The following is a 14,555-nucleotide window of genomic DNA, read 5'->3' on the forward strand; positions in this document are numbered from 1 at the left end:
TACATTTAAAGTCCTGAAGGCAGGGGAAAGGCTAGGGTTTAAGATCAGAACAACATGGGAGATATCAAACTATTAAGCACCAATCTGGGACTCACAGGGCTCTCTGCTTTGTCTGGTAGATGCTTTGGGTGTTCCACTCAGGGCAGCAAATCTTAAATATTGGGGTAACCTGCTTGGAGGAGATGGGCTGAACTCTTGGGAATGATCAAGTACCAAAACAAGTGGAAACCTTTCTAAATTAAAATATATGCAACTTATAGCTTGGCATGTGGCACAAAGTTGAGTAAGTGATAAAAATGGCGAATATGAAAGAGATCTACATATGCCAGTTGAGTCATGGAAGTGAATTGGTAAATGTAACGGGTACCTGTGTGCAGAGGCATAGCTTGGTCAATAAGATTGAGGGGTGTGAGCTTCAGGATTCCCGATAATCATGCTAGTACATAATGTAAAAATATATGATATGACAAGCAGGGCCCATGCAAGGGGCTGAAGGGGCAGGAGAAACGGAGACAAATGTGATTTGGTGGGGTTACTAAGTGGGGAAAAACACAATATTTTGTAAAATAATCAACATGTGTTAGCACTTTCAAAAGAGATGAGAGAGTGTGTGTTTTTGTCAGTGTATGTATTCAAAAGATCTGGGTGAAATGTCATCCGACGCGACTAAAAGCACCTGTACCAGACTTTTAATCACAAAATATTTTTTTAGGGGTGTTTAACACCCCCACACAACCCCCCCTGAATGTATGCCCTTGCCTGTGTCAAGCAGATGACAGAAAAAGGCCAGCGCCATAACAGCCATGGAGGAGATACTTGCCAAACAAAGATCTGAAAGAAAAATGGCAAGTATCGATTAACACTGTTCTCCAGTGTCATTGCAGATACCCTCAAAAGGAATTATCTATTAATCTATGTGGAGTATACTGGCTCCCTGAAAACAAGCAAATGGGCAGAGCCATACTCGAGGCTCTGTAAGATATATGGTGCCTCTAACTCCAATGATGAACATATGTTTGCAAAATGCCCCACTTTGAAAACGTTCTGGGACACTGTGAGTAAAGAAATAAGCTCAGCTATTATTCAAAGGTAATGTTATTTGATGGGCACTTAAAGGATATGAAATGGTTGGACGACAAGCAATTTAAAATATTATTTTATTTAATGCTGATAGGTAGACATCAAATATTTTTAAAAAATCGATAGATCCTAAACCTTATAAGTAAAGGGCTGGATTCAGGAAGTAAGGAGAATCAGCAAATTTTACCGGTATAAACTCAATAAAAATAAACTGAGTTCTGGCTACAGATAACGGATTGGTTAGAGGCTAGAATGCAACCCTAGTCCCAGTGGCAGCACGTGCAGGTAAGCCCGGTGGGCAGTGGAGGGGGGTGGTGTGGGCATGGGAGGAGGTAGACAGTGACAAATGACGGGATAGGGAATATAAACAAATAAATAAAACCACTTCTTTGCGCTCACCACATCGTTGCGATGCTGCGAGTGCAAGGTAAGTGTTTTGTTTTTTACATTCCCTATCCTACTTTTTGCTGCTTTCACCCCACCACCCCGCCCTACCCCAGCCCAACCATGCTTACCTGCGCGGGCCGCTCCTGCCCAGTCTAATGATTACACCAAAACGCTGTTGAAAGTCTTCAAGGCTATGGCATAGAAATCCAGTCCTCAAAGCGAGCATATAACAACTGAGAGCCAGGTGGAGACTTAAACAGTGATGCTATGTCAGAGATGGTTGACCCACTCTAATATTGTACAGTTAGTCCTTTGTAGGCATCGACTGATAAGAGGTGCTAAAGCCTGAATTTTTTTTTTTTTTAAATGAATGAATGACAATAATTTGAGTAAAAACTTTGCTGAAGATCAGTGACTTTCTTTCTTCAAATGGGTCTCTAGTCATACGTGATGGTCAATGTGCTAGCGGGGTATCACCTCCTGATCATAGGTGTGATTCACATTGATAGACAAGCATTGTTCCTTTTCTGGGGCAGGGTCTCCCCTCTGCACCACTCATGTGCCCATAGCGTTCCTCCTTATGTTTATTTAATTTTATAAAGTTTCTCCTCAGAACTTTTATATTACTGTTTGGTTTGTCACATCGATGAATTTATACAAATCTTCAAAATAATTATTTAGATAATGTTGTTGTTTTATTCATTTACTCAAGAGCTCATTCATGTTCATGAATACAATATTCTTTTCTCAGTACATCTGTTCCCTCAGTCCACAATGCATTTCGGACCTCAGTTGGTCCTTCATCAAGGGCCTTATATCCATCTAAGCAGCAAATGGGAGCCAGCAACTGCTAAGGCTGGTACTCAATCAATCAATCAATCAGGTGTTTCTATAGCTCGGCTACTCACCTGTTAGGGTCTCAAGGTGCTGGGTGGTGGGCTGCTGATCTGTCTGTGTGTGTAGGGTCAGTCGAAGAGCCAGGTCTTGCGGTCCTTTATGAATTAGTTCAACTATGCAGACTGCCAGTAATGGAGGAGCAGGGCGTTCCTGGTCTGGGCGCGAGGTAGGAGAAGGATCTTCCTCCACTTCTGGTCTTGTGGATCCATGGGATAGAGGACAGGGTGAGTTGGGAAGAGCGGAGTTGTCTGGCAGGTGTGTGGAATGTGAGGCGGTAGTTTAGATATTCTGGTCTTGCATAGTGGAGAGCTTTGTCGTCATGTGTGAGGAGCTTGAATGTGATTCTCTTGTTGATTGGGAGCCAGTGGAGTTGTCAGAGATGTTGTGTTATGTGGCTGCTGCGGGGGATGTGGAGGACCAGTCTGGCTGTGGCATTCTGGACAATCTGTAGTTTCCTGAGCTGTTTCAAGGTGACGCCAGCATAGAGTGTGTAGCCATAGTCGAGTTTGCTGGTGATGAGTGCATGGGTGACCATCTTTCTGGATTCTGTGGGGATCCATCTGAATGTCTTTTCAAGCAGGTGGAGCTTGTGGTAGCAGGATGAGGATACTGATTTGGCGGTTCATTGAGAGCAAGGAGTCCAGTATGAAGCCGAGGTGGCGTGCATGGTCTGAATGGGTGGAATGGGTTCATTATGTGGTGGGTCGCCAGGAGTTGTCCCAGACTGAGGGGTGCCTCCCAGAATGAGTACTTTGCTCTTGTCGAGATGAGCTTGAGGCAGCTGCCTTTCATCTAGGTAGCAATGGCCTTCATTCAGCTGTGAAAGTTGATTCTGGCAGCTGTGGGTTCATTGGTGAGGGAGAGGATCAGCTGGGTGTCATCAGTGTAGGAGGCAATGTTGAGTCTATGGCTTCTGACGATGGCTGCAAGAGGAGCCATTTAGACGTTGAAGAGGGTAGAGCTCAGGTAGGAGCCCTGGGGCACTCTGCAGCTGATTTCTGTTGGTTCTGATAGGAACAGGGGTAGTCTGACTTGCTGTTTTCAGCCGGTAAGGAAGGAGTGGATCCACCCCAGTGCCTTGTTGTGGATGCCACATTGTGGAGTCTCGTGATGAGGGTGTGGTGGGAGACGGTGTCGAAGGCAGCCGAGGGGTCCGGTAGGATGAAAGCTGTGGTTTCGCCCCAGTCGAGGAGGGAGCGGATGTCATCAGTGACGGCGAGGAGTGCAGTCTCAGTGCTGTGGTTGCTTCAGAAGCTGGATTGGGAGGTGTCCAGGACATGGTTCTCTTTAACAAACTTGGAGAGTTGAGCATTGGTGGCCATCTTAATGAAGTTGGCTAGGAAGGGGAGGAGGGAGAGGGGTCTGAAGTTCTTGAGGTCTGTCTGGTAGTCTGACAACTCCTTCAGTGGTGGGGGTTGTACTCAGCATGTTTCCAGTTGTTGGAGAAGGTGGCGGTTTCGATGGAGCAGCTGATGGTGCAGTGTAGCTGGGGGGCAATGGAGGCGGCTGCTCTATGGAAGATGTGGTACGGGTAATGATCCGTACTGAGAATAGTAGTGGCGCAGGGGAGACACTGACCCAGGAAAGGAACAGTAACATGAATTAAGCATTCCCTGTGAGTCAAATGCAAGCACAACAGTAGATAATTCAAAATCTTGGGAGGGATGATGGAAGGCAGAGTACCCAGGGGGGCTTACCACAGTAATCTGTGACTGGTACTCAATACATTATCACTATCACAGAGTGTGAACAATCTACCCCTTCAGAACTGAGCAACCTATATCAGCTGAACATACTGGGTGTGCATGTGAGGGGGGAGTTGTGAAAGAGCCAGCATTGGAGATAGGAGTTAAAGACACTTGTTTTTATAGGGGAAATCCCCATGGCACAAGGCATATTGGGCCAACCCACACTTATACCCTACATTGTCTTTTAGTATCCTTGTGAGACAGATGGGGGTTCACACATCCACTCCCCCAGGGGTCAGAAAAACACCAGATACTAGGGAAAACATTTAGAAAAATATAGACAAGTCGATCAGTTCTACCATCATGCTGTCCCTTACCCTATGCCCCAGACAGCCTTTCTGCCCCACTGGAGGGGCCTATTGAGGGTCTTAGCCCAATGTGTCTACCACATTGGGGCAGGATGCCTTCTACATCAACAGGATTACAAAAATGTAAAAATGGAACTGAGTCAGGGGCTAATCCATTTAGGCTTTGGACTGCACCTTCCAACCATTGGGCCCTGGACAGTCTTTCTGCCCACCTAGGATGTCAGCTTGGAGGCGGGTTTACTCCCAATCTGCCCACCCCAGGGGGCAGAGAGCAAAGAAAAGTGTTTAATAAAAAGGAATAGGGTGGCAGCCAGTCCTATCATGCATTGTGCTACCATTCCATGCCTGAAGCCTATTAAGGCATTATGCTCCTCAGGGTAAAATTGGGCCTTTGCCACCAATATGGCTGTCTCAGGAAGGTAGAACACCTTCTAGAGCACCACTGCATTTTAAAAAAAAGGAATACGTTGGTAGGTTGACCGATCCTGCCTCTAGGCCATGCCCACACCCCATGCGGTATTTAGTCTCTCTTCCTCATGGTGTGGGCAATGGAATTTCCTTCAATGTGCCCAAACCATGGGGACTGAAAGCCCACTAGAGTGCCAGGATAACAATTTTATTTAAAAGTTATGGGACGGAGAGCTGGCCTGTTCTAGCATTGGGTTGAAACTCACATTTGCCATCTCCGAGACATAAAACAGTATTTCTATCCCTCTGGGGGACAGAGGAGCGATTTACCAACAATTTGGGCTGGTATGTTACTCAAGGAACCAGCAGGCTCAGTGCCAAAATACTGGAGCTACCCACATCCCAAGAATTGATGTAAATTCAAAACAAAAATCTAAATATTTCAGCAGTGTCTTTTAAGCCCACCCACAGATGTGGGGTTTTGATTTTATCCCAAGAAGTGCGAGGATGGTGGATGGCAGAACATTTGGCAGTCTCCACAGACACTTGAACTTTGCCCCACAGTGATATCAGGCGCAGCCGGTACAAGTAAGAGCAGTGAGGCAGGGTGGAATGGGGGGAAGTCGACATACGTCAGGATAGGGAAAATAAAATAAATAAAGCCACTTACCTTGAGCTGGGTTGGTGATGTGGCGAGCGCAAGGTAAGTGGTTTTATTTATTTTATTTTCCCTATCCTGTCTTATGTTGACTTCCCCTCAACCCCCGGCCCACCGATCTTACCTGTACTGGCCATGCTTGAGAGATATGTGAAAATCCTGGGAATTTACCCAAAGTTTGACATTGCAGGGCATTCTGAGAATGTTGACAAGTATCAATGCAAGCTACATCACTATACATTTCCCTTCATCTCTAGTTTTCAGAAGGTCTAAGGGTTGATAGGGTTTGATGGGTGTCAGATGAGCCAGGGCCCAATGAATGAATGCTCGTATCAAGAACCTTAATGGCTTTAAGAGAGGCATTGCTGTCTTCTACAACTGCACTGTACAGCCACTGTGATTCCCAGACATGGCAATGACTGATTAGCACTTTTAACATTAGCAGGTTTTCAATATATCTCATATATCAGCTAAGTGATAGATGAGAAACCACATCAGAACCTACTAGTCTGTAGTTTCATTTTGTTGAATGTATTGCAGTGGCGTAACTTAGGCCCCTGCAGCCCCCGCGCTACAGGGGGCCACCTCAGCCCAGTACCCCTGCCTGAGCTCTCCTGACTGAGTCTGTAGGGGGGGGCTACACGTAGTTTGCAGGGGGGCCCTCAAGTGTAGTGTGTTAGTGTGTGTTGCGTGGAGGTTTTCCAAATAGTTACCCCTTTTACTTACGTATGAATGTCTACATTATATTTCACACAAAATATGTTGTTTAAAGATTTGGAAGTTTGATGTACCAATTCAGAAACAACCTATATTAGAAAACTGGAATATTGAGAGTTCCTATGAAGAGAATGAAGTAACTTTCTGCCGATAATGGCTGGTACAGACATTTTGCTCTAACATTACGATGCTTGTCCTTCTGTTTCTCCCAGTTGATTTTAAGATTCTACCCCCAGGGCAGTGGCATGTTCTGATATATAGTGCTTACTCTTCTGGCTATAAAGTTTGTTAAAGGCCCTCTCCCTTGTTACAGGACCTCGCCTGTGACTATAACTCAAGTGTGGGGTCTTTAACACCTTTATTGCCCCCTGCAGAAGGCTATAACGATTAATAGTCACTGTATTAAGGAGTAGTTGAAGCCTTCATTTGAATTTACTTAAACAAATATTGGCACTAGATGGTGGTAGCAATGATATGGTAAACTCGTACAAATACAGCAACAAGTCACAATGCAGGTGCAGATATAGAGTTACAATCCTGTAAGCCATGTTGCCATGAGTCTATGGTCCTCATGAGTTACATTGTTCAAATGATTCAAAAGTGCAAGTAGTTAACAATTCCAAGGTAGCTGTATAAGCACGTAGGAGTTCTAAATTAAGTTTAATTACATTTTCAGCCATGTAGTTAAACCCTAGTTTAATGCATTCAAGTGTTTGAAGGCGGTATGCACATGCATTCGTCAGAAAGAATGAAGAACACAAGGATAAGAACACAGTGAAAAAGAGAGAAAGTAGGACATATAACTAACCTGCAAGCATGACGCAACAGACAGGAAGTGTAAGTTGGAGGATGAAAGAGGCAACTAAGCCGTCACACCAATGGAAGAGCCTGTGGCTGACTCCAAAGAAGAGCTTGCACTTATTATTGTGTTTTTACAAATTAAACACCACACCGGCCAAATAAGCTATCAAAGAAGAATTGTAAATATGTTAATTACTTGCAAAAAGATTATGCATGTCTGCTGTGCCCAGGGCCATACATGTTTGCTGGAAAAAAACGGGAAAAAATAGAAAAAAATAGATACCACAGTAACCATGATAATAAAGCGAATTGTTTATCATACTGACCTTTAACGTGAATTAAAATAAAAGCAGAGTCTTGTGCACAATAAAATCAATTATTTAGCTTCTTAGAGCTTTCTTCCTCCTTTGCTGTGGTTCATTATTAAGGATTTACGTATTCCTGTTGTCTTTCTATATATTCCCCCAAATTCACTGCTTCGAAATGCATATATGAAGTAATTTCAATCTTGGTTGCGCATGCCCGTGAGTCTGTCTTGCTGCGTTTGTAAACAAAACACTCATGTAGATGGAATTCACCGAATTCAAATAATTTTTCGGGAAAACTGTTCATGAAGTCACTCTGTGCTTGCTGTAATGAACTCCCCGCTAGTTTGTTCTGCTGCTGCTTTGATGTGACATGAAGAAAACAGGGGCACACCTTTCCGGTAAGAAGAAATAGGTATCAGCTTAGATCCAGGGTAGGGCTAAAAGAGAAAGGGGCTTTACAAATTGAAGAGAGAGAGAGACCTATGCCATTAACCCCCTGCAAAAGTAAAAAGAAAAAGACTATCCCAGTCATAAAGCTCAAAGGTGTATCCCATGAGTGCCAAGTGGTAAAAAGTACTCCATCCTTAAAATCTTTTTTCAAGGTCCTGGATCAGGCTAAGCGTTCCGCAGTGCAGTTGGAGGGCAATATCGGCTCTATTCCTTTAACAAACAGATACGGGGCCTTAGAAAACTTAGACAATATGGAAAATGCGGATGAGGCTGAAAACCTAACAGAAACCTCGGCCAATTCAATTAAAGCCCCCTCAACAGATATAATGCGGGGAAACCAAGACACCAGACCCAAGAGTCAGGCCGCAGCAGTTAAACTTACACAAAATAGCTCTAAGGAGGCAGTAGAGGAGACTGGGAGACTGCATGCAAGTAAAGATAACCAATCAGACTTAAGCGAGCAAGAAAGTGACCGACTAGGGGACCTTTTTCGATCTTTGAGAGGTGACATGATGGCGAAATTCGAGATATCGGAAGCCAATCAAAAAACAATACAGGACAGATTCGATGTGCTAGAATCTAAGTTAGAGGAGGTCACTTTGCGTACAGGGAGACTTGAAATAGAAACGGCTGCTTTGGACAAAACAGTACACGAAAATAAAAAAGACATAGAACATCTTAAAGCCCAGAATAGATCATTGGTTATGGACATTGAACGGATGGAGACCCATGCAAGGAGGAATAACCTAAGGATCTTGAAAATACCTGAAGGGGAAGAATTGGAGGACTTAAAGGGATTTGTCTGTAAACTCTTGAGGGACGGTGTTTTAAATGATCGCCCGGATATTAATTTGGAGGAAGAAATCCAGAGGGTACATAGAGACCCCTACAAGAGGCGTACTGACAGGAAAACTCCTAGGAGAATACTTATTAACTTTCAGACATACAGCGTAAAAGAGCTCATCCTAGGGCGATCCCTTACGAAAACAGATCTACGTTATAAGTCCAGTCCTTACCTTATCAGGTCGGACATTGGTGCAAAAACCGCGCAAAGACAATGGGAGCTGGGCACCAGAATGCCGGACTTAAGGTCATTGGGAGCACATGTCCAGATGAGATTTCCAGCTATGCTTAGGATTATGTGGAAAAACAAGACATATAGTTTCACACAGCCAGAAGAGGTTGACAATCTTTTGGACCGAATAAGAAGAGAGCAGGAAGAATAGGACCCGATAGATAAACTGAGTACTTTAAGGAAGGAAATGAAAGAGGGGAAAAGGAAAAAAAAAAAAAAAAAAAATAATAATAATATAATAAAAAGAAAAAGGGTATGGTGGGGGGAGAATCTGAAAAAAAGAATACACAAATAAATAAATAAAAAAAAAAATAAAAAAAAAAAACCACAATGGATTGTTAAGTTGGCTGTATGATAAACAGGGGACACGAAGATTTATTTATAATTTAATTGGTCTCGTTCGAATACAGCAACCTGGGGAAGGGTGAGTGGGGAACTTGAAAAAGCAAAGGATTCTATAAGCAGGCTGTATGATAAGAATGGGGGACATGAAGTTTTATTTGTAATTTAATTTGTCTCGCCAGAATACAGTAAACCGGTCATGGGCACCACCTGGTTGCTCCGAAAGGCGAAGTCATCGCCAGGTATGTTAAGGGGGTTCCTCAGGGGGGAGGTGCTCAATGGGTGGGGGGAGTCAGGGGGGAGAATAAATAAAAAAAAATCCTCATATATAAATAACAGCTTGATGTATAAAGGAATGGATGGGTATGAGCGTACACTGGAATTATGACCAATCCATATAAGCTTAAGGTTCTGTCATGGAATATCAATGGTATAGGGGAAAAAATAAAACAGAATAGGATTTGTGAATTCTTAAGAAATTCGGAGGCCCAAATTATAATGCTACAAGAAACACATTTAGAGGCAGCAGTCTGTGATTCTCTTTTTAAAAAGTGTAGGTGGGTTCAGGATATAATCAGTTCCAGGCAATTGGGTGTTACTAGGGGAGTTTCTATTATAATTCGAGCAAATAGTGGGATAAGCTTGAGAAGCTTTGAGACGGATCAATCGGGTAGGTGGTTAGTCGCACAAGTATACATTCAAACTACCCCATATACATTCGCAGTGTACTATGGTCCTAACGAGGACAATCCGGTTCCGCTTTCCAAATTAGAACTAGCTTTATTTACGATAACTGGTCCTCTAATTCTTGGTGGGGATTTTAATCTGGTCTTCGATCAAAAATTAGATAGAACTTCTAAGGCCAAATACCATGCTCCCTTAAAATCGCTTGCTTTCCTGGACACTTTAATGAAAGATTTTACTCTAGTAGATGTCTGGAGAAAAAAGTATAGATCTCAGCCAGGTTTTACTTTTTACAGTAAAAAATATAAGAACTACTCCAGAATAGACCACTTCTTAGTTGACCAACATCTTCTCCAAGACATCGGCTATCTCTCTTTTACGCCCTCAGGATTATCGGACCATGCTGTACTTGAACTGGAAATTAAACTGAATATAACTTTATTAAAAGCTAGGTGGACATTGGAAAGATCATTTCTATTAGATAATCAGATAAAAGTAGTAGTTAAAGATAAAACATCAGAATTCTTTCTAATAAATTCGGGATCTTCCTCTTCCCAGATTGTATGGGAAACTTACAAGGCTTACTTGAGGGGTGTTTTAAGTTCTTCAATGTACCATAAAAGAAAAACTATAAAAATAAAAAGAAAGGAAGACTTAGCAGCAATAATTAGAAAGGATCTCGAATTACAGAATGCAATTCTAACAAACTCCAGAGAAATGCATGTGCTAGAGAAGGAACTTGTTGATTTGCAGCTCCACTTAAAAATTTCTGATGAAAGAATTCTCAAAGAAAAATGGGAGTCCAGCAGATTAAAAAATTTTGAGTACGGAGAGAAGTGTGGAGCTCTCCTTGCCTGGAAAGCTAGAGAAGAGAGAACGAGAAATAACATTAAAGTCCTGATACATAGACAGTCAGGAGATTTGATAGAAACAGACGTAGAGATAAGAGAAGAAGCCAGGTCTTTTATGAGGAGTCTCTACACGGAAGATAAAGATCCCACGGGGGCGGATTTAGAATCCTGGTTGAGCATAAAACATCTGCCACAAATGTCTGAATCAGAAAAAGCATACTTGGAAAGTGAGATAACAGATGGGGAAATTTTAGGTCAACTGAAGAAAATGAAAAGGGGGAAAGCTGCAGGTTCTGATGGGTTGCCAGTGGAGATCTATTTGGACAATAAAGATCAACTAATAACTCCATTAAGGGAACTCTTCAATCTTTTATTGACCCAAGGCTATTCTATACCTTCATCATGGGGAGAAGCCATCATTACACTTATACCCAAGCCAAATAAAGACTTGAAAAGAATAGAGTCCTATAGACCTATTTCATTACTGAACTCGGATATGAAGATCTACTCAGGTATTTTAGCCACTAGATTATCAAAGGTTATAAAATCCATAATTCACTCTGACCAGAGAGGCTTTATCCCAGGGAGACAGTTAAACGAACTAACGTTTCAAGCAATAGGGGCTGTAGATTATGCTATTGCTAAAAATCTCCCACTGGCGCTGGTAGCCATAGATGCGGCTAAGGCCTTCGATCAGGTCAATTGGAAGTATCTATGGGCCACAATGGCGGCTTTCGGGTTTCCCGAAATTTTTATAGAGGCGGTCAGATCCTTATACTATTGCCCAAAGGCTAAGGTTTTAGTTAATGGAATTTTATCTGAGTGGTTTGACATTTCGCGAGGCACTAGGCAGGGATGTCCTCTGTCCCCCCTTTTGTTCGATGTTTACATGGAGCCCTTTGTCTGTGGGATTAGAGAGGACATCATCATTCAACCATTTCAGCTTGGAAATTTGATTTTGAAGGTGGCGTTGTATGCTGACGATCTTCTTTTATATACTTCTGATCACTCGACAGCAATTCCAAGGTTATTTTTTCTATCGGAGGAATTTGGGAAACTGTCCGGGTACCAGATTAATAAGGATAAAACAGAGATCATGGGGTGGAACAACAACACACACATAGTTGGAGCAAAACAGAACATGAGGTACCTGGGAATCCACTTAACTCAATCTTTAAAAGACACTACGTCACTTAGTTGGCAAAAGGTGGTTAAAGATATTAATAAAACTTTAACAAGATGGGGGAACCTGCCTTTAAACATCTACGGTCGGGTCAACCTTATTAAAATGACAATCCTTCCTAAATTGACCTTTTTATTTAACTGCATCCCCTTATCATTTTCATTGAAAGACATTAACATTTTACAGGGTAAAATTGGATCTTTTGTATGGGCTTGCAAGTCAACAAGAATTGCATGGAAGAAGCTGAGGAGGGGTTTAAAGTCAGGAGGGCTTGCCCTCCCTGACCTCTTGTCATACTGTCATGCATTTCATTTTAAGAATTTTAGGCTTCTGGCAAACAAGCTGGATGCATCATCACAGGGCCGCCTGTTTCAAGCATTGTTAACGGATTTACCTTATGACCATGATTACTTTATTTTTAAGTTTGGAGACCAGAAATTTTTTTAAAAAATTCGCCTTAAAATTTTGCAGACTGCATTAAAAAATTGGGGGTTCATCAGGAAGACATTTAACATTCCCTATTACCACACACACTCCCCGATATGGGACTCTCCTGGTACACCTCAATGCCTCCAAGATCAACTGTCACGACCCATGAAAACAGCTGGCTTTAAAAAATGGGGAGATCTCTGGGTAGATTCGGGCCTAATGAGTTGGAACACGCTGGTACAGCTTACAGAAGGACAGTTGACTAGGTTTAAGTACTACCAGTTGTCTGGTTGGTGGTCCAGTCAAAACATGCAAAGGGAAGAAAATACAGATATTCTTGATGTAATCGGCAGAAGGGGGAAATGGGTAAAAGAGTTATCATTTTGGTACAATTTAATGATCAAAGAAGAGGAGAGTAAACTGTACAAGGAGATAATAAAGTTATGGGGTAATGGTATAGCTGAGCCCCCTGAAGAAGTCTGCAAGGCATGGATAGACTCTTTTTCCCTTTCACAGAGGCTAATTAAACCTGCTAATTTAAGGCGCAACCACCTGTTTACGGCTCATAGAGTCTATTGGACTCCGGCAAAACTGCATAAGATAACACGAAACAACTATTATTGTCCCCGTTGTAACTATAATGCCGCTGATGATATCCACATTTTTCTGGAATGTCCAGCCATTCAAAACTACTGGAAAGCGATAATGGATTTTCTGGGAGATGTACTTTCCATAAATATTATATGTTCTCGCAGATTAGTCTTCTTTGGTTTACCGAAAGAATACAATATTAAGAATTTGGATACTCAATTTATTTTTTACACAATAGTTATTGCAAGGAGACAAATCTGCATGGAGTGGAAGTCAGCGGCTCCCCCTAGATTTGCAGTATGTTTGAAGTACTTAATAGAGGTGTGTAAAATGGATCTGGCTGGCCGATACGAGAATTCGCAGAATGTCTGGTCTAAACTGATGGTCTGGATAAATAGGTGAGCAGTCCTGTGATTATGCCAGAGGTTGTGTCGGTCCTGTCCTCCACCAGGCCTGGGGTGCCTAAAACAGGCCTGGAGGAGTAGGATAAGGAAAGCAGCCTACCTCTGGGAACTCCTGTCTGCTATGATACTGTTTTCCATGGCGGACTCGAAAAACAACAGTATAAGAGGCAACAGCGAGACCCATCTAGAGCATATATATTCTGGTGGCATATATGAGGACAAAAAAAAATTAAAAAAAAAAAAAAAAAAAAAAGAAGAATTGTAAATATGTTAATTACTTGCAAAAAGATTATGCATGTCTGCTGTGCCCAGGGCCATACATGTTTGCTGGAAAAAAACGGGAAAAAATAGAAAAAAATAGATACCACAGTAACCATGATAATAAAGCGAATTGTTTATCATACTGACCTTTAACGTGAATTAAAATAAAAGCAGAGTCTTGTGCACAATAAAATCAATTATTTAGCTTCTTAGAGCTTTCTTCCTCCTTTGCTGTGGTTCATTATTAAGGATTTACGTATTCCTGTTGTCTTTCTATATATTCCCCCAAATTCACTGCTTCGAAATGCATATATGAAGTAATTTCAATCTTGGTTGCGCATGCCCGTGAGTCTGTCTTGCTGCGTTTGTAAACAAAACACTCATGTAGATGGAATTCACCGAATTCAAATAATTTTTCGGGAAAACTGTTCATGAAGTCACTCTGTGCTTGCTGTAATGAACTCCCCGCTAGTTTGTTCTGCTGCTGCTTTGATGTGACATGAAGAAAACAGATTTTTTTGCAGCGCTCACTAATTTATTTTTCAAGGTTCATTTTAACCTGACTCCAAAATCGTAGCTCATGGTTCATTGAGAGTTATAGAATGATTATACAGCAAGCAAGAGGCAGCTTTGCTCCCATTTCGTGTACAAGAAAACACAACAGCTGAACAAATGTCTAATACTTTGGCTTGCTGACATGTCAAGTGTTTCTAAAATGCATTTAGCATTTGTTGGTGTCTTTAGTAAATAGAGTTCACTCATTTATTCCCTGTGCATTTCTCACACTTGATTACCCGGTTTTTAGACTTTTACTGCGAGTCTCACTACCTAGTAGTCACTAAGGGTAAATTCACAGTAAATGAACAGAGCGCTAACCACCAATGCACCAGGTTTAAGACTAGGCTGCAATTCTGCAACTATGGTGAGAGGCTCTGGAATGGTTGCATGTGAACATGGGAGCACATATGTGTTT

Source organism: Lissotriton helveticus, chromosome 8, assembly GCF_964261635.1.
Source record: "Lissotriton helveticus chromosome 8, aLisHel1.1, whole genome shotgun sequence".
NCBI classification, from domain to species: domain Eukaryota; kingdom Metazoa; phylum Chordata; class Amphibia; order Caudata; family Salamandridae; genus Lissotriton; species Lissotriton helveticus.